Source organism: Bison bison, unplaced genomic scaffold (genome assembly GCF_000754665.1).
Source record: "Bison bison bison isolate TAMUID 2011002044 unplaced genomic scaffold, Bison_UMD1.0 scf7180017864182, whole genome shotgun sequence".
Lineage (NCBI taxonomy): Eukaryota > Metazoa > Chordata > Mammalia > Artiodactyla > Bovidae > Bison > Bison bison.
Genome location: NW_011494754.1, coordinates 822,167 through 850,011, shown reverse-complemented (window position 1 = coordinate 850,011; position 27,845 = coordinate 822,167). Strand labels below are relative to the sequence as shown.

At 43.6% G+C, this 27,845-nt stretch overlaps 2 protein-coding genes across 6 annotated transcripts in view; one reads left to right on the top strand and one right to left on the bottom strand.

The window, feature by feature from the left end:
* The window catches only part of LRRC16A (leucine rich repeat containing 16A), a 307,036-nt gene that overhangs the window by 30,641 nt on the left and 248,550 nt on the right, over positions 1-27,845 (top strand). The window lies entirely within an intron of this gene.
* The window catches only part of LOC104991105 (cytidine monophosphate-N-acetylneuraminic acid hydroxylase), a 295,241-nt gene that overhangs the window by 211,819 nt on the left and 55,577 nt on the right, over positions 1-27,845 (bottom strand). The window lies entirely within an intron of this gene.

The window sequence follows — 27,845 nt, the reverse complement described above, 5'->3', positions numbered from 1 at the left end:
ACTGTGGTCCATGGACCAGTGTCTTTCGCATCACCTGGGAGCTTGTTGGAACTAGAGAATGCTGGCCCCTCTCAGACCTACAAAACTGGTGGCTGCAGTCTAAGTGATTATGTGCACATAATGTTTAAGAAATACTGTGAAATTTAAGACATACTGTTCTACATTTGTTCCTTTTTTGAAAAAGAAAAAAGGCTAAATGTTAAGCCTTGGTCATAGCTGAAAGTCTTCAGTCTCATTATTAGTAGTGAAGCCAGTGCTGATGAGGTTTGTGGGTGACATTAAATTGCAGAATGTTTCTTGATACAAGCTGAGAAATGCTTGTTACAACTCAGAAGGTAGAACTGAAAGGAGCCTCAATTAATTAGTGAAATGACTACCCTAAACCAGGTTAAAAATCCTACAGGGAACCCTGGCTGCCAGGCAGAGCATTGTGTGGAGTCGAGAGTGAGCCCTGACACACACAAATCAGGCTGTTTGTGTTTGTCAGGAAACACTGTCCTTGTGGTTCTCCAGCTTGGTGGACAGCTGGAGAACTGCTGTCTCCCCAGGGCCTGAGAGGGTCTCAGTTTTTATTTGTCTTAATGATTCTGGAAAAGATGGCTATGCCATCGTATGCCAAAGGGCCAATTATTAAATCCTCATCGTGGCACAACTATTGAATTGCTGCTTGAAGTCAGTGCACCTGGAGATGTGGTCCGGTTGTCCTAGGGTGGTTTTTCTAGAAGCAAGATTTATCAGTAGGCCCTTAGTTTTTAATCAGGAAGTTGAGCAGAGGGGAGAGGCTTGAGGACTGTTTCTGTAATTTGCAAAGTAAAAACTGTCACTGAGGACACTGATCATTTTATTTCTTTTTTAAGGTATATTTTGGGGATTGTTTCTTTCACAGTTGAGTTAGGAAGGTTTTTTTTTTTTTTTTTTATTCTATTTGCTCCATTTTATTAGAGAATGAGAACCATAACTCATAATATTGTTTTCATATTCTTTATCCTGGAAGACTAAGTTTTGTTCACTCTGTACTAAAAGCTTCTCTTATAGAGCTTCTAAATCTTATCCGTCTTTTCCTCCTTGTCTTCTCATTCTTGTTTTAGTTAAAAAAAAATGTTTAAGATCTGCATTTTAAGTCATCTCATTTTTTCTGGAAGTAGTGAGGAAGTAAATATTAACTTATATAAAGAAAGAGAAAGGGAGGGGGAGAGAGGGCAAGAGAGAAAGAGAGGGAAAGAGAGAGAAGCCAGGAAGCATATTCGTTTTGTTTCTGTTATTAGCTCCCTCTTGCTCAAACATCTTTTATACGCAGGACTGGGTGTGGTATGTGTCAGACCGGGCAGTCTTTAATTTGTTCTGTCTGAACCGAGGAGCTGAGGAGGTGTGGCGCAGGAGGAAAGGTCTGCCTGGGAGATTGCTATGGCAGCTGTGTGCACAGTGGGTTGGAAGGAGTGCAGCAGGGCACCAGTTTGACAGCTGTCTGGGTGGCCCAAGACTGGAGCATCCGCAGTAGAACTGGAAAGGAGGGGATGGGGAGAGGTGAAAGACCTTCTGGGGACAGAACCGGCTGATCTGGGCTCCTGAATAGATGCAGAGAGTAAGGAAAAGGGAAGACTGTGTGACCTTGATTATCAGGCCTTAATGTGACCTTGAGAAAAATCCTCTTCAGATTTGGTGTTCTTTTCTCTTCTTTGGGGAGCCTGATAAACTAAGCTCCAGGCTAGCACAATTTGTTTTTTTTTTTTTTAAATAATCCTTTCTGAACTGTTTTTCACAAATCCTATTGCAAGAGGTGAGAAGCGTTTGTGGAAGGCACCTCACCTTTTCTTGTCCCCTTTCTTCCACCCCATGCCTCAAGTCCTCCAGCTCAAGGGGCGGGTGGCCTGAATTGCCTAAGCAAGACATTCTTTGGGGTTCCCATTGTCTAAAACAACCCCTTGGCCTACAGTTCCCTGTTGAGGATAAAACCTGAGGCAGTGTTTAGGAGGCTGCCACCCAGGAGGAGTGATGTTACCTGGGAGAGGTGTTCCTGCTGCCCCAGTAGCACGTGGGATGTCAATTAAGTGGGCGGCGTCCTGAAGTGCCTAGATGTCAACCTGGTCTTAATGACCTAGATAGAAAACCCAGTGCTGCCTCCTGACGGCTATTGCTCACCCAAGTTTATGAGGTGCCCAGTAGGGAAAGTAGGAGTACTTTTTCTTTTGACCTGAAGTGGGATCTGGATACATCCCATACTTAGTAAAGCCATACTCAAGCGGACAGCAAAATTTGAAAATTGTGTTTATCTGAGGCTGGACTTGTTGACATCCATTATTAGCTCTTTATTCACAAATTAGGCCACTTAATGTAGACACAGGAAGGTAAGTCACATGGGAAGGAGTTGCTGTATTGAAAACAGCTAAGAACGTAGACTTCTTTTTAAGGGTCCTGCGCTAGCGCTGCAGAAGCCTGAGGTTACGTGTTAAGTAAACTAATTAGATTAATTGTGAATCATTCCAATTTATTCATCAGAGGAATCCTCTGCTTCGCAGCCTGTGCTGGGCATCACTCAGCCCACTTCTTGTTCTGATTTCTGTGGATGTTTATGAGTAATGAAATGACTTTTTATACTTCACACTTTAAAACATTAGTGTAATAATTCAGGTAAGGTTTTATTTAGTGGCATGCTTACTTCAAAACTGTGCCATCTGACACTGAAAGTTCTGCTAATTTCAAAGAATTAGATTTCCTTAAAAGGCAGGGAGTATGTAAATCTGATAGCAGCTAATTAAGGGAGAATGGTGACCCTTTCAGGAGAGGAGATGCATACAAAGCTTATCCTGTGTTTATCAGACTAACTTTCCTAGTCCTGCTGGAATATGCATGCCAACTTCATCTGTATTCATTTTTCTGGGACCCATAATTTATTATATTTCCTAAGGAGGGGCTTACCTCCTAAAAAGTAGGAATCTTAAGAAAAAATTTTTTTTAAACTTCAGTTCAGTTGCTCAGTTGTGTCCGACTCTTTGATACCCCATGAATCGCAGCACACCAGACCTCCCTGTCCATCACCAACTCCCGGAGTTCACTCAGACTCACATCCATCGAGTCAGTGATGCCATCCAGCCATCTCATCCTCTGTCATTCCCTTCTCCTCTTGCACCCAATCCCTCCCAGCATCAGAGTCTTTTCCAATGAGTCAACTCTTCGCATGAGGTGACCAAAGTACTGGAGTTTCAGCTTTAGCATCATTCCTTCCAAAGAAATCCCAGGGCTGATCTCCTTCAGAATGGACTGGTTGGATCTCCTTGTAGTCCAAGGGACTCTCAAGAGTCTTCTCCAACACCACAGTTCAAAATATAGTTAATTTACAATATTGTTAGTTTCATGGGTAAAGCAAATTGATTCAGTTACACACATGTATGTGTGTATATGTGTATATATATTCTTTTCCAGATTCTTTTCCATTATAGGTTATTACAAAGTACTGAATATAGTTCCCTTGCTAAACAGCGGGTTCTCATTGTTTGTTTTATATATATAGTAGTGTGTCTATGTTACTCCTAAACTTCTAATTTATCTAATAAACTAGATAAAATGTTTTGTGGAATAACATTGCTGCAGATTTGGGAAATATTCTTTACATGTACTCACCTCTTAAAAAGAAAACAATTATGACTCCCTGAGTGGGTTAGTTAATTCCTGCCTGCCTGGCGTATCTATCAACAAAGCCACCTGCACATGTTATATTCAGACACTAGTCAAAGAAGATTAATCATTGAAGTCTAATCAATGAAAACAGGCAATTTTGTCTGTTTTGCCAGTCCCAAAATGTACCCGGCATATAGTGGTATTTCTACTATGTTTGTGGCATTGCTACTAAAGAGAAAAAGCACTTCGATTTGGTGAAATGGGAGCATTCTCCCTCTTGCTGACTCTCTGGTTAGAGGCAGGTTTTAGAGGAGGGCTGGGCACCACTGGATGGTTTCTATGGGGTTTACAGGAAGCAATACCTCCTTTGTTGCATCTACATTGGCAAAGCCATTGCCCTAAACTTGCAGGGGAGGGTGAGTACCTTAAAAAAATTAAAAAAAAAATTTTTTTTTCCCACCACGTGGTGTGTGGGATCTTAGTTTCCCTACCAAGGATCAAACACGTGCCCCCTGCCTTGAAATTGCAGAGTCTTAGTCACTGGACTGCCAGACAAGTCCCAAGGGTGGGTGGGCTTTTTGCTTTGTTTTAGGATTGTGATTCCTCTGGTCTGTTTGCTCGTGTGACTGAATAATGACACGGTGGACACGTCAGAGGATCAGGAGGATAAAACTGTCACTGAAATGTCATGATTTATCTTTGTCCCAACTAAACAGAAAATGATATTAATAGCTAACAGACATCAAGTGCTGACCATCTGCTGGGAGCTGTTTCTAAGCTTTTTGTGTATCATAACCTGTTTTATCCCCCCAACAAATGGCATGCTTTGACTAGGTCTTGTGCAGAAATAAAAAGGAAGCAAAGCCTGGCAGTCAACAGTCTCTCCCTGTGGGCTGGTCAGACATTTAAGATAATATTTCTCCCCCCACCTGCTCCCCCCCAAGGTTGTTATATTCTTGGCGAAGCTGTGGAGATGCAGCAGAAGTGCTCTCTCAGCTTCTCTGGAGTGCAGGTGGGAGGGGTATGATTGGCCTCTTTCTTAGACTGTCAGGAATGGGAGGAACCTTAACTAGACTTTCCTGTGCTATGTAGGTCTGTCTCCCCCACCCCCCGATAGGTATACTCCCTGTTCTACACACACTAGTTACCTGGCCTCTCCTTGTCTTTTACAGAAATGTCCAGAATGGCAACGGTTAGAATTACCCACTGAGGGGAGGATTTACAGCACCTGGTTGCATATAATAGAGTCACTGGTCAACAGAAGTGGTCATTGACAGTGTTTCTCTCTTTATCTAGCACCCACCTACTGGGTTACAGGAGTTTAGGAGGCTCTGTGGCAAAGCAAGAAAAAAGACATTTGTACTCGATTTGTTACCAGACCTACAGAGGGTCAGGTGATCTAGGAGCTCTGGAGGTGAGATCAGAGCTCTGGTAGAGGCCATACCGAATGTTTGAGAAGCTTGAGGAGGGTGTGATTCAGCTTCAGCGAAACCAAGAAGGTTCTGGGGAACATGACACTTGAATGAATGAATAAATTAATGGTAAACTCGTCACCCTGTTACTGTAAACCTCAGGAATGTTCCAGCCTGGGCACTTTATGTAAATAGGAGAGGTTAAAGTGATTTTCCAAATAAAAAAAAGCCTTCCAAAAATGAAGATAATGGAATCAACAGAACACAACATACATGTAATGTTACATTTAGATAATATTCAGGAAAAGAAATTTAAGTCTTTAATACTGTTTTAAGCCTTTCATTTCTTTCAGTTAGTTGTAAAGAAATCAGTGTTTTGATGCAAAGGAATAAATAGGATAATTGTTAAAGTGCTCTGGATTAAACACACACATACACACATACTGTTCAGGTGACATAAATGTGTGTGCAGGTCGGTGAATGCTGCATATAATTTTCAGCGTTCTCTCCTGCTACGGGATTTGCATATTGTTGTCTGTTGAAGTACTCACACTTGATTTCTGGGTCAGAATGTATCCCAGAGCAGCTAGGACACTTAGGAGGAGAAAGCAGGAAGCAGAGGAAAAGTGGTTTTCAGGTTTGGCTGGTAAAGTTGTTAGATGTGTCTTGGCCTGGGGAAGCTTGAGCAGCAGCGGGGCTTTCCCCGAGCTGGCTTCAGCATTCACTGGCAATGCCAACCTCAGGTTACTGCTGTGCCGATTACCATTTCTCCTCCAGGAAAATAACTGCAGTTGACTCTTGAATGACACAGGCTTGAGCAGCATGGATCTACTTATGACTGAGCGACTGAGCACACATACATATCTGACTTTGTGACCCCATGGACTGTAGCCTGCCTGGCTCCTCTGTCCATGGGGATTCTTCAGGCAAGAATACTGAAGTGGTTTGCTGTTTCCTACTCCAGGGAATCTTCCCGACCCAGGAACTGAATCCACATCTCTTGCATCTCCTGAGTCTCTTGCATTGGCAGGAGGATTCTTCACTACTGTGCCACCTGGGATCCACTTATATGGCTATAGCATGTACTCTTTCTGGTAGTAAATACCACAGTACCACACATCTGGGGCTGTTGAGCCCAAGGAGGTGGAGGAGCGGCACCTGTGTATAAGGAGGCCGACTCTGTTAGATGTAGATTTTCCACTTCACGTAACACCCACGTTGTTCAAGGACCACTGTTTTTCAACACAGAGGTGTTGGCATTGGTTAGTAGCCCTGCTGCCTAGTCTCACATGGGAAGGGAGTTCCCTGGTGAGGTGGGTTGACCCCTTGACCGTGGACACCCCCAAGGTGGAGCTGTTGTAACCTGCAGCACTCAGCACACTGTGCGGCCCATGGACCTCAGTGAACACTTGAGGAGTGAGTGTCCCCATCACTTCTAGTTGTGGAATCCTTTCCATGTAGGTTATCAGCTGAGAAAAGAGAGAAAGTTGTCTTATTCTCCCTAAAAGCTGCGTAGGAAAATGCCGGAAGTACGGTGAAGCTGCACTCAGCCTTATTTAACTTCTTCCTCAGCCCACCTCCGCATTCCCTCTGAGTTGCTTGGCCACCAGAATCTGCTGTTTTTCACGATCTAGTAACCTTTATTAACACAGTCTCTCCATTATAATGATTTGAAAAACGCTACCTCTATACTGTAGTGGGAAATTCCTTGATCTAACTGGATTTGGACAGGCATTACCTGAGTGGTAGTCTTAGGCTGACACCCTCTAAGGAGCAGACTTGCAGTGAAGTTCTGATAATTTACTGCTGTCACATGAACCCAATTTTGACGTCTCTCTGCCCATCCTTATCAATATTCAGGTAGTTCCTCTCTCTAAGAGCAAAGCTAGGATCTTGTCTTTTAACAGATCACCGTTCCACCCAGTTCAGTGCCCCATCTCTTTGGCTGGCTTGCTCCATTCAGCTCCACAGGCATCATGATGACTCATGGTCCATGCTCCCGAGGAAGGAGACTTTGGGGAGAGAGAGAGGCATGATGGTGGGATTCATTTTTTCCCCACCGGGAGCACTTTTTTCCCCCTCTCCCTTTGGTGTTTTGCAAATATTCCAAGTAATTCCAACTTTGGAAGTTGTCTCTCACTGTAACCTGTGGCCAGGTAGCTCTTGAATTCTAACAGATAGAGAAATAACAATCTGTAGATGGATAGGTTTAGAAGGAATATCTACTTTGTGGATCTGGATCAACATTTGGAAAAGTGTTGGTAGAAAAAGATATATTCTCAGTGAGACAGAGAAGGAATGGATAAAGAATGTAAATTGAACAGTATTCCTGAAGCTTGGTTGGTTGTCTTAGTTGAAGGTGACCTTGAGGAATTTGTCAGTGGTCGCAAAGATTTTTGAAAATCTTGGAAGTAGATCCTGGTTATTTTTTCCAGTTTTTGTGACAGCTCATTTTATGGATAGTCAGCAGAGTATACACCCTTGGCGATAGGGACTGTTGTATTCATCTTCACATTCCTGCTGCTGTGCAAAGGACAGTTTGCTCATTTGCTTGCTTGTTTCATTCCCCAACCCGGTCAGCTATTGTTTTCACATATAAAGGATCAAGTTACAAGAGGTTAAAAGATTGGCTCAGGACCTAGCGAACTTTGTTTTTCTAGCTCAGAATAAAATGATAGAAGGGTAGTGATCAGTTGTAGGAATTAATCATCATGGTGGAAGGAAAAAAGGCACAGAGAAAAGAGAAAAGCCATGAGTATCTGCCTGGCATCCCACGTCAGCAGTTCGGGAATGCCTGGTAAGATAATCCTCTAACTAGTCATGGATCGTGAAAGTTTACCTCATTTAACATCCCACCAAAGAGCTGGCCTGTAGGAATGCCTTCTGCTGTCCGCAGCTGCTGCAGAGGGTTGCAGACCCCAGACTGGGGAGTGTGGAGGAGAGTTGGGCCGCCTGTGGAGGGACACCCTCCTGTTATCACTTACAGAGCTGGATACACCCTGACCAGCAGTGTAGCAGCCTTAATGCAAGGTGCTAATTATGCTGAAGAGTGTCACGCCTCACGATTCAATACATGTTGGGGGCCCCCTGTTGATAGAGGGACTGACAGCAAAGCTGTCTTAGTAAACCCACTGGTCAGAAGAAAACGAGAGGTAAATTTCTGGTGTTGGGAAGTTGCTGCTCATTTTTGCAGGATACTTAAGCTTGGCATGGCTATCCTAAGAGTGTTAAGTGTCGTGGTTTCTCATACCATATAGGGCTGAATGTGTCTCGCTCTTCAGGTATTTAACAAACATGTGAGTGTTTACTGTAAGCCAAGGACTTTGCAGGTGTTGGGAATACGGCAGCAAGCAAAACAAGTCTCTGAGCCCTGTATTCTAGTCGGGAGATGGACAGTGAATGCTTAGGTAGATAAGCACGCGACAAAACATCCAGTAGTAATAAGAACAAGGAGGTTAGGGGACCGATGAGGTGAGAGTGTGCTGTTTCAGGGATGGTGATTGTTGGGAACTTGAGGACATTCAGTAGAGAACTCTGTGGTGGGAGTGGAGGCATTCCAGCTGGGGATGTGAAGGAGGCCCCGAGGTGGACCTGTGCTTGGCCTGATCAAGGAAACAGCAGGGAAGCCCCGTCGTCTGTAGCATTTTTAAGTGTATAGTATAGCGCTGTTAGGTCTATGCCCACTGCTGTGCAACAGATCCTGAGATCTTTCTCATCCTGCAAAACTGAAGCTTTGTACCCACTTCATTTTCCCTGTCCCCTCTGTCCCTGGCAGTCACCATTCTACTTTCTAAGAGTTTGACTGTTTAAGATTCCTCACATAAATGGACTCAGTAAGCCTGGAGCCTGGCTTATTTCCTTCAGCATAAGGTCCTTAAGGTTCATCCATGTTGTTGCATATGACAGGATTACCTTCAATTTTAAGGCTGAATCATATCCCACGATATGAATATACCCCATTTTCTTTGTCCTTTCGTCCACTGATGGTTGTTTGGTTGCTTCTGCCTGTTGTGTATTGTTCCTGTCTTTTGAACCCTGCATGTGTCTGGCTCTGTGTTCGGTGCTGGGATGGGAAAGTAATATGGCCCAGATTGGACCCTCAGGGATGTCACAGTGCAGTCAAGGGGAAGGGAAAGTGTGAAAGTAGCTCAGTCGCGTCCGACTCTTTGCGACCCCGTGGACTATACAGTCAATGGAAGTCTCCAGGCCAGAATACTGGAGTGGGTAGCCTTTCCCTTCTCCAGGGGATCTCTCCAACCCAGGGATCGAACCCAGGTCTCTTGCATTGCAGGCAGATTCTTTAGCAGCTGAGCCACAAGGGAAGCCCAAGAAGAAGGGAGAAGTCAAGTAAATGAACTGTTTTCATGGAGTCCAGGAAGAGCAGTGGTGAGAAGCCTAGAGAGTGGCACGTGGCCCACATTTGTGACACCACACTAAGTGCTGAGGAAGAGCTAGAATTAGTCAGATTAGGAGGAGATGGCCAGTAGAGGGTTTGCCGGGCAAGGAAACGATCTGAGGGGAACAAGTGTCATTACAGAATCACGAGAGGAGGATCTGGGGAGTGGTGAGAGATGTAGCTGGAAACAGCAGCTGGGAAATCAGGTCAGAAAGGGCTCACGGGCCACACTGAGGAATGCAGAGTTTTCCCCAAAGGCCCCTGGGAGCTGTCAGAGGGCTTTAAGCTGAAATGTGATAAGTTTCTTTTTAGGGGGAGTATATCAGTGGCATTGTGATGCAGAATACTGCTATGAATGCCCATAATGTATTATTTGACTTCTTCCTCAACAAATCTTTGCTGCATAAGCAAACATGGAGTAGGCCTTCTATCAGGGATCAGAGACGAGCAGACACTATTTGAGGGGTGAGGGGTCCAGGTTCCTTTGAGTTTTGTGATCATTTGCCTGATTTATTACTGAGTATCTATGGAGACCAATTCCCTGAACTGTGCCCTGAGATGAGGTTTCCATCATCCATGTGGTGGAGAATTAGTTGAAACTTGAATATTTCCCATTATGTGAGGCAGGAATATATATTCTTTGAAAGGGTGTTGACATATTGTCATATACTATGAGCTGTTTAATCTGTAAGTATTTGTAAAAGTGTCATCTGCTGTGAAGGCTGATATTTAGCGATCTTAAAAAAAAAAAAAGTACTGGAAAAGACAGTCTACTTCCAGATTTTAGGGTTCTGCCATTGGTCTCTTTTCATGGAAATGATTTGTGTTCAGCTGTATTCGCCCCTGCTCAACCCCCCACCTCACGGCTCTCGTATGGTATTGTTTTGACTTGTTGGGAAGATAATTAACTTGTCTTAAAGAGACTGAATCAAATAATCTGGAAAGTTTGATTATCTCAGAAATGTGAAGTCATCGCCTTCTCTTGTTGTAAGGTTTGTTACTTATTCATTTATCAATCTAACCAATAGAAATTTATTTGGTATGTATTATATGCATACCGAGTACTGTGCTGAGTATACAGCAGATATGACAGCTGTGGCTTGACTAGCTGTCTAGGCAGTGAGGCAGGCAAACATATATATATATATGTGTGTGTGTGTGATATATATGCACATGCTATTTGTGGCAAAGCTAAAATGTGTCAAAAAGGTATAGTGATAGGGAATTTGGAGTGGAGTGAGGGGTTATGTAAGGTAGCTAGACAAGACATTTTTGAGGTGGTAACATTTAAGGTAATCCCTGTGTGAAAAGAGAAAACAATCAAGAGAAGAGTGAGGGGAGGGGCTTCTAGGCTGAGTCAGCAGAATGTGCAAAGGCCCTGGGGTGGCTCAGACAGTAAAGAATATGCCTTCAGAGCAGGAAACCCAGGTTTGACTCCTGATTCTGGAAGATCTCTTGGAGAAGGACATGGCAATCCACTCCAGTATTCTTCCCTGGAGAATTCCATGGACAGAGGAGCCTGGTGGGCTACAGTCCATGGGGTCACGAAGAGTCAGACACGACTGAGTGACAAACACTTTCACTTTCAAACAAACACTGAAGCTAGAGAAGCCACATTGGACCACATATACTGTGGTAACTAAGGAGTTTGGATTTGATTTTCAACTAACACAATCTGATATGTTTTAAATAGTTGCCGAGCCTTCGTAAGTAGACAATAGATGAGAGGGAGGCAGGATGGTGGGCCAACCAGTAATTCAGGTGTTCCTGGGTAGGGAGAGGAGAGATAATGACTGGTGTGGGGTGATGGTTCTCAGAGGTGTTCTCAGGATCAGCAGCAGAATCACCTGGGAACTTAGTAATGCAGAGTCTCAGCCATATCGCACACCTGCTGGATCAGAAACTCTGGTGGGGGACCTAGCAGTCTGTGTTTTAACAAGCCCTCCAGATGGTCTGATGCACAGGAAAGTGAGAACCGTGGGTCTCAGGATGGCTGGGAGGAGGTGGCCAGAGGTAGACAGATTCAGGGATGTGTTTGGAGTATAGAAGCGAAAGGACTTGCATACGAGAGCTGAGGGGGAGAAAAGAAGAATCAGTGAGTGTGAGAAACTGGATAGATGGGGACCTTACTTACAGTGATAAGGGAGACTAGTAGGGGTGGGAAAGGGCGTAATTTCAGAACACTATGAGTTTGCCAGGCCTTTGAAATGTTCAAGTGAAGACGTTGAGCTTTGGCAGCAGTGTGAGTATACAGCCCAGGGAAAGGTTTTATTTCAAGAAAGACATTTGGAATTTGCCCGTGTACCAGGAAGTGTCTGAAGTCGTTGGAACAGGCATGATCCTGTGTAGGAAGAAAGGAAGAGAAAAGTGGTGAAAGCCCAAGCCAGGAGGTAACGTAACATTCAGAGGAACATGGAGCCAGCAAAGGAACAGGAAGAACAGCCAGTGATAAGAGAGGAGAACCAGGAGAATGGGGATTATTTCAAGCAGCACAGAGCGGTCAACTGTGCTTAAAGCTTCTGAGAATTAACTATAGATGAAGCTGAGATTTGTAGCACAGAAATCATTAACCAGAGGTTCTATTTGAGTCTTCAGTGAAACTGTAATGAAAATTCAAGGATCAACTTGATTTGCATCCGGGGCTTTAAATGAGAAGAAACCAGAGACACACAGCTCCAATTTTCTATTTACTAGTTTTCTAAACAGTTGAGTTTTCATTGAGTTCTCTGGCTCCCCTCCGGCTGCTCCTTGCTGTGTACAAACCAACTCTGAATGAGCATTTTGTAGTTCTGAAAAGGAGTAGCATATGGGCTTCAACAGCCGGTCATATTTTCTTTTATTACTATATTTAAAGCAAACATCCAAGATTTTCGAAAAAAATTCCTGGCAACTAGTATAACAGGCGGCAATAAAAATTATCACTGGTTGTTGATGTGGGCTACTGTGTGCTTTATATTGTGTCTTTGCATCTAAATTCTTGGAAATGATGGTTCTTGAGTTAATCTGTCACTGAGCAAATTTATACTGATGAGTAAGAAGAGGAAATTGAGACTTATAAATTGTGTATCTCTTCCAGCTTCTGTTTGGTACGGTCAATATTTCAGAATTTTGTACTTTTGACATTTAGGGTCATAAACTATAAAATGTTAGAGATGAAGGGGGAGGGGATTAGTAGAGGTAACTTTTTATATACAGACTGGATAAATAAGGTCCTCTGTATAGCACAGAGAATTATATTCAATATCCTATGATAAACCATAATGGAAAAATATTTTTAAAATGTGTATATACATATAACTGAATCACTTTGCTGAATAGCAGGACTTAATACAACATTGTAAATAAACTATACTTCAATAAAAAAAAAGAGTTGGAAAAAAAAGCAACGTTGGGGCTGAGGTTGGGAGACTGTGGGCCTGGGGAGAGAAAAGAACATTTGGGCACCATTTATGTTGGAACCGTTGACTATTATTTCTTCTAATCCCCACTGTGAGGTAGGTGAGATTTCCCCATTTGTCGATGAGGAAATGAATGAATAAAGAAAATTTCTGTTTAAATCCAAGCTTAAAATGGATTTTCTATGCCAAGCTCATGAGGGCAGAGTAGGTGTGAGAACAGTGTGAGGCGACAGGGCTCACAGAGTGTTTGTCAAGATAAACCAGAGGTGTCCAAAACAGATAAAGGACTAAGGAGATGCTTTAAAGGAGACTGAGCCACGGCAAGGCATTTACATTGAGTTTCACTGGCAGGCACCGCACAGAACAGAAAGGATTCTTTAGATGCTCAGTGTCAGGCTTGGTCCTTAAAGATGGATCTGGGAGGTTTCTAGATAGTCCTATGAATCTTATGTTAAAGCAGCTACAGACTAGGAGCTTCTCTGAAAGTGAAAGTGAAGTGAAGTCGCTCAGTCGTGTCCGACTCTTTGCGACCCCGTGGACTGTAGCCCACCAGGCTCCTCTGTCCATGGGATTCTCCAGGCAAGAGTACTGGAGTGGGTTTCCATTTCCTTCTCCAGGGGATCTTCCCGACCCAGGGATTGAACCCAGGTCTCCCGCATTGCGGGCAGATGCTTTAACCTCTGAGCCACCAGGGAAGCCCCTTTCATAAAAATCTTCCTTTTTGTTTGATGGCATTTCTGTCATTCTTGTGCGCATGCTTATTTACCTTTTCTTCCCTCTAGAGCTGGAAGGACTTGTTCCTTTTCTGCGGAAGTTCCATGTCTCTGAGTTCAGCTGTCATAGCCTCCTCACCCTTTGTCTCTCAAGTTCCCTGTATGAACTTGGGGTCATTATCTCTTTCTCTCCCAGACTTCTTTTGTTTTCTCTGGGTCTTTGGAACAGTTCCTCAGGGATTCCATTTGCCTTCACCTCTCCCCTGGCTCCTGGTGGAAACCAGTTGGGATAATTGAGCTGAAATGTAGGGAAAACTGTCCCGGAATGGTGAGCTGCACACAACTCCTGTTGATTAACATGGATGTGTTAAACCAGCTGTTCTGGAGCCTGGGGCCTTGGGTGTTGGGCCCAACAACTGGTGCCAGTCTTAGGCAGGTCATCTGTATTTCCAGTCACAAAAGATCTTTCTGTCACGTTGGAGAAGACTGAAATTTATAAGAATCAGTGGGCCATTGAAAATGACAATGGGTAGCTTAGCCTGAAAGCAGATGTCACCAGCTAGTGGCCTGAAGCCTGTTCTGATGTGCTTTGAGTACCCAGGGTTTAAAAAAAATGAAATTGGTCACCAGTATTTACAGATTGGGAGGTTTTGGTCACACATGTCGATTCCATCTGCTCTTGAGAACTTAGACCTTGGAATCAGGCCCACGTCTGTGCCTGACATGGATCAGAAGAGCTGGGGACTGAGTGCTTCCAGCTGAGACCAGTCTCTCCAGTTTGCCTCGGTCCCCAAGGCGCCCTCAAGTCCAGTGTTGGCAGCCATTTGTCGTTGTCCTCAAGGTTGTTTTTCTACTCAGCCTTTTTTGCTCTTTTACAAGGCTTCCATGTACATCTGAGTTCCCTGACTCTTATCCTAAGTGATCAGGACGTGACGTGTTTGAAAGTCTGTTATCCTTGCAAAAGCTCAGGATGAGGGGTGCTCTTATCTAAGAGGCATTGATGGTGTTCAGATCAAGATACAAGTAAGAGGAAGCAGGTGTTTAAATGGAGCACATAAGGGATCCTTTGGAGAAGTTGAACAAGAGATCTGATCAACTCTTTAGTCATATCTTAAGTACAATCCCTTCTTGTTTCAGACAGGACTTTTCAAAGATATTGATGATATCTTAGCTGTTCTTGTTGCCTGTGTGTGTTTTGAAAGATAGTGTTGAGAAAAACAATGAGAAGAGAAGGTATATTTTTACCCCAAAGTTGTTCAGACTATTCAGTGTGTGAGAAGGTATTTGGAAAGTTTCAATTTCGAGTCTGGGCATTAGTTCATTAACATTAATTAATTAATCTTTACAATGAAGCAGCCATTCTTTGACATGAGTTGTATTAATGGTGAATTTGTGAGGAGCTTGTGGTCCCTTCAGCATTGCGGATTTGCGGTTAAAATAACCCATTTGTGCGCACCAAGACATACAGTTTTAGGTCAGGAAATCGAAGGTCAGGTGTAGAGAGGGAAGTCGGAGAAGAGACTTTAATTCAGTAGGTAGTTCAGCTGACACCAACGGAGTATCTGTGATGTGTTAGACCATGTGCTGCTGCCAGGGGTGGGAAGAAAAGCAAGAGAGAAGGAACATGCAGACTTGAACAGATAATCTCAGTCTCACGTGGTGAGAGGTGTGCCCCCAGGGCTGTGGATGACAGACTGGCCCTTGGCTTCGCTCAGAACTAGAAGGGTGCTCCCCTGGGAAGCTGATGCCCGAGTTGAGCCTTGAAGGCTAAGAGTTAGCCCGGTAGCAACAAATGGGGAAAGAATTTAATGAACAATGTGTAGTTTGGGATTAGGTCATGGAGGGCTTTCCAGAAGCTTTTGAGGGGCCTTCAAAGAAGGGGACATGTCAGATTTACATTCGACCAAAGTGTGGTCATGTGAGTATAGTATGGCAGGACTGGAGGGAGACCTGAGTAGTTGTAAACAAGTCAGAAAATCCTTCGTGGTTTTAGAATACGGGTCAGGTTGGGACCTGGAATGGCCTAGGCATGGTCTACCTGCTACCTTAGGTGAGGCACTTCTCAGCAGTGCTGGCTCTTGGCCATTTTGAAGGACTGGCTTGAATGCTCCTTTATAGACTTAGCAAAATCGAGGCTGATTGATCAGCCTTTTCATTTTGCTGAGCTCTTAAGTTACAGTTTGTATTTCAAGGTTTTCTTTTCTTTTTTTTCCCCTTTGATTGGGGAGAGAGAAGAGAACTTGTTGTAATACAATTTTGCTAAAAGTTTTGTGGACTTTTGTGAATCGTGCTTATCAAGATAAAATTGTACAAGAAGTTTGTTTGATGGGAACATTGTTTCTGCGGGAAATCAGTCTTCAACAAGAAGAAGCCAGCTTCCTGGGAGGAGGCAGGCTATGTATTCCTCTGCCCATGAGGACCCTGAGGAATGAAACCTTGCTGCTACTCAGGCTCTGAGACCATTTCATCCCAGGCCTCCTCCAGCCCCTTGCTGGCAGAACCATTCTTTTTCTGTTTATTTTCATTAAAAACTGCAGAATTCACATGTTCTCTGCTTGTGCAAGGACCTCATTAGTGGACGGGGGGTGGGGATAACCCTCCACAACATACTCCGGGGCAGGAATCCTTGGCCCTGGGGCACCGTCACTATCCCAGATGCCTCACAGGTGCGGCTGACCTGTCGGAGGCTCCAAAGATTTGGCGGGTACTGAGTCCCATTAAATTATGGCTCAGGCTGTCATTGCCAGCTCTCCAGAAAAACTCGAGCAGCCTCTGAACTCCCAGCCCCACGGCCTCACTCTGGTCCTTTGTCTGCACAGTTGCCCCCATGGTTTTCTGAAATGCAGATCCAAGTGGATCGTTTCCCCCTTAAAATCCTTCAACCCCTTTCCAAGGGTACTCCATGGAGGCCAGAAGCCGACAGCGTTGATCGTCTGTCTGACCCCATGGTCTTCACTCATTGCGGTCTGTCTCTCTGCCCGGCGGGACCCACCAGCCTGGCCCCCAGGTAGTCAGAGTTGAGTCTTCTTTGTGGTTAGATTTCTAGAAAGCTGCCTGGCTGGACCCTTCCTCAAGAAGCGCCTTCACTACTTTAATTTTTAATGTTTGTCTTTTACTTTTAGCAAAAGTTGATATGAGAAACTGAATGTGAAGCACGTGTCCATGTGTTTGGTTAGAGGAAGTTAGTCCATTTGGTAGGTCCATTTTCCTGTTCTGTGATTCATTAAGGTCTCATGAATATTTCTGATGCATGGGTTCTAGGGTAAATTGCTTTTAGCATTTAGTGCCAGGAAAAACACTTTCTCATTTAAAAAACTTACCGGCTTCCTTTTAAAGTCAATTAATTAAAAATAATGCTGTTTGCCTTTCACCTTTGTTGCTAGGAGTTTCAGCACTAAAGTTTCAGTCATAATCATAAAAGCCTAGGTAGTTGTTGAACTGACAATCTACTGTTTTTGTCTGCATAGCCCAGCAGCCCTTTCTCAGTTTCTCCATTTGTTTTTCACGTATTTGTTTGCAAATATTTGTTGCATGGTTGTCGTATGCTTCTGTGCCTACTGCTCCCTGTGCCCCAGTCCCTTGACCACAGTGATTAGTCCAGAAAGTGGACATAAGACCCAAGCAAGAGTCCTAACTGGGGTCTTTGGAAATACTGCCCTGGAGAGGGGGAGAGAGAGAGACAGACTGTATGGTACCCCTTCAGCTGCCTGTCTTGATCCTGCTACATGGAGGAAGCCCTTCTGAATAGTGGAGGATCATGTTCCCACTCAGGAAAGCAGAGCTTTGTAGAAAAACCCCACTTCCTGCTGGGTTGTTATGTAGTCACTCAGTCGTGTCTGACTTTTTTGCAACTCTATGAACTGTAGTCTCTGCCAGTCTCCTCTGTCCATGGGGTTTCCCAGGCAAGAATACTGGAGTGGATTGCTATTTTCTTCTCCAGGGGATCTTCCCAACCCAGGGATCGAACCCACGTCTCCTGCGCCTCTACATTGACAGGCATATTCTTTACCACTGCACCACCTGGGAAAGCTCTCCCTGCTGGTTGCTACAGTCTTCTCTTGGAATGCCTAAGTTCCAAAGTGTTAAGTGAATAGAACTTCATTTGGTCCAACAAGTTTAAAGAAAGAGGATTCTGGATGGCAGAACTTGCTAGGGCCTTTTATACTGGATGTGCTTTGTGTCTCTTCCAGAGGGGGAATAGTACACAGTAATTGCCAAACTTATTTGACTGTGGGTTTAAAATAAAGAACACCAACACCTGTAGGTATCCCATCTTTACAAACGAGGCAAACGGAGTCCCACATAGGTTAGGAGACTTCCTGAGGTCGTGCAAGTCAGGGCTGGTCTGGAAGGTAAACTCAGCTTTCCTGTCTTTAATATTCATTTCACCATCATGTGTGGGCTGATGCTATTTTTATCCTATGAAGTATAAGGAGGCTTGTCTCTGTGAACCATATGACATGGTCTCAATGTGTGTTTGTGTGTTTTTTAAAATTGCAGTTTGCCTTGCAACTTGTGGTTCTGGTTCTTCTGTTATTACTCAGGACTGCTTTGTGGGTGGGCATTAATCCTCGGAAATCTTGGAAAGCATGCCATTCTATTGATTTGATTTCATTATAAGGAATGTGTAATAACTCCAGGTTCATGGCTTTCGGTGATAAGGATGTGTTAAATTATGAAAATGATATGCAGTCTCAAGATGGTCCATGTTCTGGACAGTGTCATTAGGCAATTTCCATTTTGATATAATGTCTGTTAAAAAGATGTATTTTCTGAGAGGACAGTTGTACTTTTATTTTTGATCTTTGTGATTTTTTCAGAAACTGTTGGACTTGTTGTAAACACTTGTTGAAAATAATAAAAGAGGGAAATAGGATGAAGCATTTTTACTGATTCTGATACGTCTCCAGCTGAGAAATGGTGGGCAGAGACTCAATGAGACGGAGACGAATGGCTCATTTCTAGCCTGGTTACAGAGAACTGAGCAGCGAGTGGCCACGTGGGCTGTCATAGTCGGAGCCCTGTGGGCTGACAGAGTCAGGGCTGAAGCCGTGCTCTGTGGATTCATGTGAAATGCTCTTTCCCTCACCTTGTGGTGACATCTGTATTTTTGTTCATGATTGCTAGGTTTCCACATCACCTGCAGGTAATTAGAGTTTTCCCTGGTAGCTCAGCTGGTAAAGAATCTGCCTGCAATGCAGGAGACCCCTGTTTGATTCCTGGGTTGGGAAGATCCCCTGGAGAAGGGATAGGCTACTCACTCCAATATTCTTGGGCTTCCCTAATGGCTCAGATGGTACAGAATCCGCCTGCAATATGGGAGAGCTGGGTTCGATCCCTGGGTTGGGAAGATCTCTTGCAGGAGGGCATGGCAACCCACTCCAATATTCTTGCCTGGAGAATCACCGTGGACAGAGGAGCCTGGTGGGCTACAGTTCATGGGGTCACAGAGTCGGACACGACTGAGCCACTAAGCACAGCACAGCACACATGAAAGATCTGCTCATCTTGTGCATGAAGACTCTGCATGTCTAAATTATTCATTCCTGGCGGATTTCCATGTTGTCGTGTTGCTATGATCACTGGTCTCTTGACCATTCCTGCCACCTCTGTTAGCTCCTCATCACTTTTCTTCTGAATCGCTTCTCGCTTCCTGGTTCGCCCCGCCTTCCACACATCCTCTGTGTTCCCAGGAGAAAAAACCTTTCACTTAGCCCCATCCCGTCCATAGCTTTCAGGTATTGTTTTCTGGCCCTCACCTCCCTTTCTAGCCAAGTCTCCTGCCCCTGTTGTGTGCATCCTTCATCCCAGCTTTAGGAACTACTTGCTCTTTGGACGGGAAGAGGTTTCTTGCTTCCACGCCCCTAGGTTGAACCACTGTATGACCGGAACGCCTCCCTCTCCGCATTTCCTCCACTTGATCCTTCAGGACTGAGCTCCTGTGTGTGTGTTTTCTAGGAAGCCTTTCCAGACATAGCTTCTCCTTCCCACTGGTCTGCGAGCAAATATAACATGATGATAAGCAGTGTGGACTGTAGTCCCAGGTGGTCTGGGTTCAGACCCCTGCTCTACCAGCTCCACGTTGCGTGGCATTGGACAAGTCACTTAACCTCTCTGTGCCTCAGCTCTGTCATCTGTGAAGTGGAATTGACGATAGTACAATATTTATTTCCTAAGACTGTTGTTAGGATAGATGAGTTACTATATGTAAATCACTCTTGAAAGAACCTATACTTAAGTTCTAATGATTATTATTTATATTTTCCATCTAGTATTATTAGCTTTTATTAAGAGTTAAAAAAGCAGTCAACAGAGCATGTATTTTAAGTGTTTCTCAAGTTATGTCCAGCTATGTTCCAGAAAAGGATTTATTTCTATTATTATACTATTTATTTCTATTACTATTTCTATTATTATAAAGGATTTATATTCTATTACTATTTTAGGTGCACCCTTTGGGGAACAATGTATAGGTATAAACTTTAATATTTGTATCTTCCTCAGATTCAGGAGTCATTCAGAATTGCATTTTAAAATTCTGTTCTTTCACTAACAGATCTGAAGTCTTGGCCCAGCTGCCCTCTAAAAGACAGGGTCTAGATAATAATAAATATCATGTTTAAATAAACTGTATGCCTGCTCTAATAAATGAAGTGCTTCTTTGTAGAGGCAGTCATTGTGTTGGATTATGGTGTTATAAAATTTAAAGAGGCAAATGCTTATCATGATTTGTGCCTTTAAAAAAATGTACAGATATTCAAATACATCTCTCTACTTCCTTGTTATGCATTTCTATTTCTGAGTTAATGAATGACTTGCTATGAGTCAACCATATATCTGTTTAGAATTCAATTATTGATGATTCAGTGTCCAGTATTTGCTCCAATATATTTGTACTTGATCTCATTTTTCCAGAGATATCTAAAACCCAAATAACATTTATGAGCTAAGGGTCTTTATTTTTCACATTTCTATTTCTTCATTTGTAATATAGTAATTGGGCACATCCCTTCTGACCATGATGATCTCACCTCTATTTTAAGGAAGCTGGAAAGAAACTGAGATCTGGACCAGCTCTAAAAAACTGAATGTCAAGTCAGTTGTCTAATCACACAATGGTATAAATAGCCAATATCTTCTAAAAGATTCCATGCTCACAATAGCATCATTGACATTTGAACTGCGTGGAGTTGTTCTCTGAAAGGTGCTGTAGAGAAAACACAAGTGTGAGGGGTGATTGTGGTGGAGATGGGTCAGAGGCTCTTCAAGTGAGCTGAATGAGGCCAGCCGCGAATGAGGACCATCCAGTGAATGATTCCTTTGTTCCATGATGAAATAAAATACTAGAAAATGTTCTTGTAACAAAGAGTGTTGTTTGCCAAGAGTGGACATGATGTAGTGAAGAGCTTTTGAAAGCTTTCATTTGGTGACTAATATTTTGACTCAGTAAAAAAAAAAAATTATATATATATATATATAAACCATTTTTAATCACAAGGTCTTCATGTGTAAAGAAGGTAATTATAATTATAAATACTCAGTAATGTTCAATGTGATAGAAGGGAACTCCACTGGCTGTGACTGCACTGCTGTGTTCTGTCCCCAGGACTTTTGTCCCCTGGGAGACTCGATCTTGAATATGTTACTTGTCGGATCACAGTCTTTTATTCTTTATGCATAGGATGATGATAGGGGCCAGCATAGTCCCTTGATCTTCCTAGTAGTTCTGCCTTTACATATTCGCTTTACTGAAAAAAGGTGGCCCTTTTTTCTGTTTCTTGACTGCTTTTCTTAGAGTCTATACTTTTGGGAATAGGTTTGCCTATTATAAATCATTGCACTTACTTTATAAGACCAGTTCAGAGAATTTTATTCTGAGGAAATATTTGTATTTAGCACTTTTCCATTAAGTGGGCCATTGATTAGATTTTAATAACCATTTTAATGAATGAGTTGTTCTGTTGTGAAAGAATTTCACACTTAAATCTTATTTATTCTTGGGTTGTGCTATATTTGTCTTTTGCAAATTACTTAAAATGAAAGGAATTAGCACATACGTTTTCTACGAAAGTGGTAGTTGGTCAATCATGTCTGATTTCTTGTGACTCCATGGACTGTAGCCTACCAGGCTCTTCTATCCATGAGATTCTCCACACAAGAATACTGGAGTGTGTTGCGATCTTCCCAACCCAAGGGATTGAACCCAGGTTTCCCACATTGCAAGCAGATTCTTCATTAAAGGGTGACTTCATTGTTTCAGAATTTGTGTCTCTACCAGCTTTCCTCCTCCCATAGAGGGTTCCTAATGGGTGCAGTAGTTTTAGTGGAATTTGTATATTTCAGGAATGAAAAACTACAGAATTCCTTTCTGTGATTTTTTTTCCTACCCAAGTTCCTGTTTGTTCCCCCACCAATATAAAAATAAAACCACCACAACAAACTGGGGGTGGGTGAAAATGAAGAGGTTGCTCCTGTGATAAACAGGGGAGTCCTGCCACCTCCACTTTGCACACACCCAGGATCTCTTAAGCTTGGCCTAGGAGGGGAAACTGTTTTCCCATCCTTAGCTGTTTGAACCCTTTTGGGAAATCATGTGAGTCTGACTGCTGGCTGCTCTCAATGCCTGGATGGCTTCTCACTAGCATATGAAGGTGGAGTTCGGTTTTCCCCACATCCACCTCCCTCTACTTCCATCTCCATCTCCCTCTGCTTCCCTTCACTGGGATTTATGAAATCTTTCCTGCCAGGAGGTTATTCTCTTAATGTAATGTCGGGGCAGGAGACCCTCTCTCTTTTGTGCAACCTGCCTGCTGCTTTCCTGGGCTTACTTTGATTCCTATCATGGAGTCTCCCTAGCTTTCATTATTCCTCTCGGTGTGGTGGATATTCAGGTAGTAGAGATCTTTCAGATGTCCTTCCTTAAACAGACCGGCAAGTCCTAGCAGCGTGGCCATAGGCAGATCGGTGGACTTTGGGACCATGGTGTCCAGTGCTGGTAAAGCCACCAAACGGAAGTTTCTGTTCTCTGCAGAGTCCGGTCTGTCTCTGGCTGGCAAGTGGGTGGCCAGATGCAGGGATGTGGTGTAGATGGAGAGCAGTAATTCAGGGCATGGAAAGGCTTTGGTGCTTGAGTCCAGCCTGCTCTGTGCCACCTTGTACGTGTTACTCAGCTTTGTTAAACCTCAATAACCGCTGCCATTGGGGTTTTTATAAGGATTAATGAGGTATGGCATAAATACTCTTAGCATAGTCATTCACTGGCACGTGATCAGTAAATGGTGAAAGTCATGGTGATGTTATTAAGAATTGGCCGTAGAAGCTCCTTTCCCACTTTCCAAGTTTCCAATGTCATGTCCATTTAGCCTGTGTGGTTGTCAGACTTAAGGAAACTCTCAACTTCATTTTTTGTTTAATTCCTTATTACTTTCCCTTCCATATAAATTAATTACTTATATTTTAAAATTTATTTTCTAGTCTTGCCATAGTCAGAGACCATTTAGAATAGAATAGTATTAAATTGGAAATTTGATTGAGTCTCTGAATCTCTCCTCAACTAACCTGGGTGGGTAGACCTGCTTTGGGAGGGTCCTTTGGTTTTAAAGCTACTTAGTAAAGAAGCAGAGGGCTTTTCCTTTCTTCTAAAGTATGTTTCCATTAAAATCTTCAGTGTTCAATGTGTAGCTTAATGTCTTTTGAAAGGATAGCTATTTTTGAACCTGTGTTTACATTACAACCTTTTGAGTGTAGGATATTCATTATCTGACAGACCCTCCACTTGCAGGACTTTACAAACAATCAGGAACAATCTATTAGAATTTATTGCTTTTGGCTGGAGGCCAAGAATATGGGCTCATTTGTTTATGGTATGATACTTAAAAAGGCCAAAGACCAGGGGTTTAATTCCCAGATAGGCCAATTAGTGTGGCTTTGTTCCACAACTTCAGATTGAACCTCAGACCCCAGACATCTGTCTTTAAAATGCCTGCTGTTGACCACAAGGCACCTTGGTCACATTGGTGAAAGATTGGATGGAGTCGCAAAAGACCATGAACCAACCACTCATTAGGAGGAGAGATCCAGACACCCCCTGTGTACAAGATGGTGAGTCAGTAGACTCAGCCTCAGAAATGAATGCTGGAGAACTCTGCCAGGAGAGCTATTGTTTTAAGAAATGTTTAATAAGAATTGCTAAGTGATCGATCAGAGTCCGGACATCAGGAAAGTTAGAAAACTGATATTTTAATTCTTACTGTGTATTTGTAAATGATTCTTTCATAGAAGATAAGGGGAAAGTACCAGAAGGAAGAAGTGTGGCAATATGGCAGTTTCCCGATGAACTTAGATCTTAAAAGGAAGTACATAAAAGATAGAGGCCTGACTCTGACAGTCAAGGGGAACCACAGTGATAATAGCTCATGTTTGCATACGACTGCCAGGCACAGTTCTGGGTGCTCTTGTTTGATCACACTAGAACTTTATGAGGTAGGTGCTAGTATTAGTTGCCATTTTACAGATGAGCAGATTGAGGCACTGAGCTAAATACCTAAGTATATCTGTAGGTCACACAGCTAGTTAGGTAGCTGGGATATGAATCGAGGTGGTCTGATTCTAGGGGAACCTGAGACTTGCAGAAGATGTTCTGGATGATAGAAAAGTTGTCAAACAAATAGAATCAGCAGAAAATAAAAGCTGCATCTGAACAGAGCTGATGGAGGGTGTGTGTCAAAGTGAAAGTGTTAGTTGCTCAGTCATGTCCCTCTCTTTGAGACTCCATGGATGGTAGCCCTCCAGGCTCTTCTCTCCATAGGATTCTCCAGGCAAGAATAGTGGAGTGGGTAGCCATTCCCTTCTGCAGGAGAATGTGTGTACTAATGCAGCAAAACCTTTCAACTCCTATTATGTCTTTTTTTTTTGTCTTTTATATACATATTAAAAAACACAGAATGTTAACAGTATGTTCCAAAAGTAATAACATCTAGTTTTTCTAAAGGAATTTAAGCCTCCCAGCCTAACAGAATTCCTTTGCATTTGGGATAGAGGTTGTTCATCCATGCCTGTGATCTTTAGGGAATGTGGAGAACAGAAATAGTGCCAGACAGGTGTGTGTGTGTGTGTGTGGTGGGGGCGCAGATGTGGAAAAGGGTGCCAAGCTTCACTTCAAAGGAGCTGGCATCTTGCAATATTTAGAGCTCACTGAGTTTTCAGACTTGCTCTGAGTGAGCTCATAGTAGAAAAATTAGAGTCCGAGAAAGAATTTTAAATGGGAGAAAGTTGGATTGTCTGGAGTCCAAGTGGTTTTCCTCATTGGCTCATGAGTAACCTGCACTTGGAAGAATTCAGGTGTAAGATGGATGAGACTTCGGCCCGGGGATTGTCTCAGACGTGGTGTAACATCAAGGGGTGATGAGACCGTTAAGGTTTCCTCTGACCTGTTCGTAAGAGCACAACTTTAAAACGAGGCCAGAGACTCATTTGTGTCTTTGGTTTTCCCTTTGTGAAGAGGTCATTTAATCTCATTTCTACCTGAGGAAACCTGGGTTGAGAGAAGATGAGACCTGGGAAGTCTCAGGTCAGGTCAGCTTTTGGTGACGGGCAGGCTCGACACTGGGCTCTTAACCTGACTACAGCTGTCATGTATACTGTGCCATCCAGAGAGTCTCTGGGGGCAGGGCAGTTTTGGGGGTTGGGCTCACCTGGGTTCAAAGCCCACTCTGACACTTACAGTCATCCCTCAGTATCCACAGGGGATGGTTTCTGGACCCCTTACCTCCCTGCCAATACCGAAACCCAATGTGCTAACTTTCCTTATGTAAAATGGCATAGTATTTGTGTATAACCTATGCACATCCTCCCATTACTTTAAATCATCTCTAGATTACTTCTAATACCTAATACAACGTGAATGCTGTATAAATAGTTGCTGTAGTGCAGGAAACTCAAGTTTTGCTTTTTGGGACTTTCTGGATTTTTTTTCCCAAGTTTTTTCAATCTGTGTTTGGTTGAACCTGTGGATGTGGAATCTTCGGATCCATATGACCAACGGCTCTGTAACCTTCATTACTTCTTTGACTGCTCAACCAAAGAAATGGAATTGTGCAGATCAGGTGAAAAGAACGTACTTGGCATCTAGTAAGTACTAAGGATATGTCTTTGTTCTTTGTAGTTAGGCTTGAAATCTATTTATTATTACTGATAAGTTTTCTAAGATCTCTCGAGTCATGCCTGTGAAGGTTCATTTTTGCCTTAATTTTTCTTTGGATAATGTGAAATGTGATAAGGGCATTTTGTATAGTTTCTCCATAAGTAAAAACTTTATATCTTCTAGGGCCCTTTGGGTGAACAAAGCCTTGAGCAGTTTTTACCCGCTCTACAAGTATGTCATTTATTCTTTTTAAAAAAGATGCCTTCTAACTTACCTCGTTCTCCAGCATGGCTCGCTGGTTACTGTGGCAACCATTCTCTAATAATCTTGTCAGGAAATATGATGTAACTATCTGTCTAATCTAATTTTGCAGACGTAAAACAAGCACACAGCTTCCTTCTAAGAATCCTTCTAAAGCATTCAGGGCCCAAGCGCTGTTCCTCCTTGTTCTGATGGTTTATAAGCTTGTGCGCACTTGGGGAAGAACGCGCATCTTTGGGTGTTTCCTTGATTTAGAATGTTTATAGCATCCAGTGGCCCTTGTGTCACTGTAAAGGCTTATGTGCTTTCATGCTCATTCTCCTATTCTTGAGGAAATTTTGGGTATTTTTTAAAAAATGCAAGATTGTGGTTTCTAGAGGATTTGTATTTATTTTGGGACCTAAAAGGATCTAAGGTAATTGCTGGGATCAAGTCAGTATTTTCATGTATTATCAAGAGGCTAATTTTACAAAACATTTTTCTCCTGGTCCATGTGTGAGGAGTAAGTCTGTACCTTCTCTGCATCACTTCCTCCTACCTTCCTCAGCGCCCCCTAACACACTCAACAGGGGTCAAGTAGGACCTCCAGCTGTCCGTTCCTCATGAGACCCCTTCACATGGCCAGCCGGCCTTCCATCACTTTGCCTTCCCCATCAGGACCACTCTCATTACACTTCCTGCTCCTGTTTGTTTTCAGTCACCCTAGGAAGCCTGGACTCCCAAGGCATCCCCTCGTTCCTTTGTCTTGTCCTCGTTTGACTCTTCTACTTCAGCTTTTAAAATCCTGCCTCTCCCTCTGGAGTCCCCTCCCTGTGCGCCCTGTGCCCTCGGGGTCATCAGCAGAGCTCCCCAACCTCCTGACTTGTCTGTGACCTTCCCCTCCTCTCTCTGGCTTTTCTGGAAACCTGGGTCTCCCCTGACAATACTGCTTCTCCCTCTCAGGTGGCTGCAGGTTCTTTAACCTTTCCTTGAACCATGCAAGGGAGGTGGGGGAGTATCCTCTACACGGTTTCTGTACCATATCCCCTCCTTCCAAAGAGTCTCAGGTCGCTGTGTGGCCCACTGTCCCTCCTTGTCAGTCACCTGCTCCTCCCCCCAGTCACTCGCCTCACTCCCTGGAGATTTCTCTTGCGGGTTCTCTATCCCTTTCTCCAAAGTGACTCCTGCTATTCCACCATTTGTGTCGGTAATCCTCCCAACCCCCTTGTCGCTCCTCTCCTCCTATGAGTGTATCTCCCTCCTTCCTCAGTGGCTCCGTCGCATGGTCATGCCCTTGGTCCCATTGTCCTTGATAACTCCAGTGCCTCCATAGCTCTCTCTGGGCATCTTGCTCGGACCACCACTCCCATCCTTCTGGCTCATTCTGTGAGGTTTCTCCAACCTCGACAGCCCTTGAACCACCAGGAGCTTCAGTTCATTGGCATCTGCCACCTCTTTGTGGTTCCACCTGACTTCTCCCCTTTCCCAGACTGATCATCCAGTGTCATCACTGCTTGTGTCCTCGCCACTCTTGTTCCTCTCACACTGTCATTCTCGCTCGACTAAACCACAATTCCAGGAGAATGCATCTCTCTCTCTGCACCTATTCTGCACCCGTGCAGCCAAATGTGCCAGGACACAACTGCACCACCATATTGATCGTCTCACTCTCAGTTGTGATCACAAACACCCTTGATGTCACCTGACCATCACGTCATGTTGCCACTGTCTGTTCATTCCCTTGCTGTCTCAGACAACTACTGCACACTTTATACTTGCTGTTCAAATGTCCATTGTCTCCGTACTCTTTGCCACTACCTTTTTCACACATACAAAAATGAAAATGATCAAAGAGAACTTCCACATGTTCCCCACACCACACCTCCCACCTGCCCATCCGTGTCTGCACCCGAGCCCACAGCTCCTGGG